The sequence below is a fragment of the Pleurodeles waltl genome, chromosome 7 (assembly GCF_031143425.1).
Source record: "Pleurodeles waltl isolate 20211129_DDA chromosome 7, aPleWal1.hap1.20221129, whole genome shotgun sequence".
Taxonomy (NCBI): domain Eukaryota; kingdom Metazoa; phylum Chordata; class Amphibia; order Caudata; family Salamandridae; genus Pleurodeles; species Pleurodeles waltl.
In genome coordinates, this window is record NC_090446.1 from 100,674,901 (window position 1) to 100,678,285 (window position 3,385).

Sequence of the window (3,385 nt, forward strand, 5' to 3'; positions counted from 1 at the left end):
CTAAATGAAAGCCCACTCATGCATAATTAACATAAAGTTTGGTAAAAGAAAGGAATAAATGAAAAGCTGACTCTCTTCTTTTTCTCTTTATCTGTTCCCTTGAAAGACTGTCAGTTTATGAAGTATGGATTAATGGAACTTTTCCTGTACTTCATTTTATGAAAAGTTGTTATTAAGGGGTGTTGATTTATATGATGTAGAGAACAAATTTTGGTATATATATATATTAAGTGAATAAGGTTGCCAATGACACTGTAAGATAGCCGCCATTCTTTATTCTGAAAATTATATGATGAAGGTTCATCATTTGTTGTGTCCGTCTGAATGGTTTCTTTAAAACACGAAGTGAAAATGGTGCTTACAACCGTGACAAAGGTCCTGAGCGGACCGAAATGCATTGGTTGGCATCTGCTGAATAAACTAATTTGAAGCACACATGCTGGGAGTGCCACTAGTTTTCTTTATTAAGAGGAAGTCGCTGGTGTGATATGTATGTATATATATATATATATATATATATATATATATATATATATATATATATATATATATATATTTATATGGGTTTTTTTGTTTTTTTTTACCGGTTGACATTTCTTATATTCTTCTATAGTGACATAGTTATAAATATTAACAGTATTTATCGCTGTAAGGTACACACCTTTCGAACTTGTTTCAGATTTTTATATATATATTTAGTTAAAGGAAAATGTCTGTCACATGTGGAAATCCACCACCTCTGTTTTTTTAGTGGTCCAAACCAACCTTCCATTAAGTGGGAGAAATGGTTAAGACATTTTAGGAATTATGTACTGGCCACAAGTAGAAGCATGTGGTTACGATTTTTCACAGAAGCATTAGATAAACTTAAAAAAGATTTTGTGAAGATCCACATATTATTATGGAGAGGTATAATTTTTATCACATATGGAGGGTGAGTTCTGGATTAAGGCACTGATTTAACAGTAGATGTTATGTCTAAGAAACAAGTATCGCATTTCTCAAAAGGGATGATGTCGACCCTTTTAAAAAAAAAATAACAAGGTTTAAGAACATATGTCCTCTGCCTCAAGCACACGCCCAAGTATTTATGTCTTCACTAACACCGTAATCTGGGGCGCACGCACCACTGTATAATTCTCTGATTACCAGGAATGCTTTTCTTGCTGAGATTAAACATGTCTATGCTTGGGAAGTAGTGGAATGACGGAACTCTATACTATTAGAAGGCGGTCTGGATGACATTGATAAAATTGCAACTGTGCAGTTTGGACTCCAGGCTCTCAAAGAACAGATCACGTAGAACTACGGAGTTAGTGAAAACAGTGCACATACCTTACAGCCCTGATGAAGTTGTGAGTACGACGAAACACATGGTAGTTAATCTGTGATATAAGAAAAATAAATCCACACATATTTCACGACTGAAACATGACCGTTGGAGAATTCATTTTCAAGACTGTATATATACCTGGGTGTGTGCTTAAGGCTGTAGACATAGGTATAATTTTTATAAACGTCATCAGCTTTTGGATTAATCTGTGTAGTCCTATGTTTCTGCTCTTTGCATTCTGGCAGTTGATTGTGCATTTGGACCACACGTTGACATAAATATCAAAGACTAACTAATTATACAATGTTTTAATAAGAAAATTAAAGAACAACTTTTGCGTCAACGTACTCCTACTTAGCAGGGAACAGATATTGCTAAAAGTGTGGAACGATCAGTTAGCTCTTTTAAAACTATAAATTTAGATAACACCTCTGTAGGGGTAGCTGCTTTCACTATGAAAAATGCAAACAAACCAATGGGTTCTAAAAGGTAAGATAGTAAATATCATATGTATGACACTGTCAAAAGCAATTTTGTATTGAAGAATACTAAAAAGTAGTAAATGGGAGTTTCCGAACACATCAAGTAAGTGTGGGAGACAAGGTGAAGATCAAATTACCAGGGTATGTACAGAAATAGTGTTTAAAATCTTCAAAAGTATTGAAAATTATCAAACTGTGAAAAGTGTTGGTTTGTTAAGCAACAACGCATGGTGGAGAATTTCTAGACTGGCCAAGTCTAATAGAGGCAACATAGACACTGATGTTAATGATCACCCTGGTTTAATGAATCACGCTGATTTTTCAAGTGAATCAGTTGAAAAGGAAATTAATAACAAACGTGGAAATGTTAGAGTTGCAGCAGGATGTGTTGCGCTAGGAAGTGTTGTTAAACCTGAAATGGTTAATAGGAAAGGTGCCACAGAAATTTGAGGATTTTGCTATGTATTGATGTTTTTATTTTAAGTTTTTCTATAGATTTTATTATATTTATACGGACGGTAGGTATGTGGTAGTGAAAGCATTGAAGTTGTCTTTCCATTGCATCATTGTATGCGTATCACTGTGTGCTTACCTGTAGTATCTCTACTGGTTTATATTGTTGATGTTCATGCCACATTCTAAATTCCAAACCTTGCTAGAGTCAGTTGTAAATTGCTGTGGAGGCGTTTGGATGTTCCAATAAATGGATATTACTTTTTTACATGATTTGAAAGTGTGAATCAGTAATTGACAATACCACAATAATAAATCCAACTTATGATGTTGCTCAGTCTATGAATTTAGGCCACAGGTTAAGTTGTACATATGACCCGTGGCTTGCCCCTTAGTGGAGAAACGGCATTCTTGTCAGGGGCAGGAATGTTAAAAAAACTATCACTTTTAACACACGTCTCTCGATGCAGTAATATAACCCTTCCGCGGATTAATAAATACACTTTTTGGAATTAACTCTATCGTCTTTTTCCAATATGTTTGTTTTATGATTTACATGCCGAATACTTTCAGGACTTAGCTCCTGCACGGGCTCTTAGAGTTCTGACAGACCCAGGACCTGTCACTTTCCGTTAGTATGCTGCCTCCCCCCACTATACAAGAAACACTCCCTTTTCCAACCTAATATTTGAAGCTTATTTGAAACATGACTGTACCGGCGTCACGAACATAAAGGAAGGACAGTCCACGTTGCGTGCATACGCTCCAATGGCTACTGTAAACTTGTAAGCTAATTCTGCGGCCATCTTAAGCAGGAGATAATTTGACGTTCCGAAATGGTTCGATAAAGAAATCGATAAAATGAGTACTGTAATAATCCACTAAAGAATCCTACAGATAGGAAAGTAACACGTTTGACTCCGAAAAAATAATTGAAATACCACCTGCAGTATTTATAATATGTTCTCAAGGATTTCAAAATTGCTTGTCTTTGGTAAAATTCTTGCTATTTCTGATGCAGCGCGAGGCCAATGCATGAAGACAGCAGTTTCTGGTACGGTTCTAAAAGACAGGTTTAATAATTCATCCCATAGGCTCGTCCTCGTAGGGCTCCTGA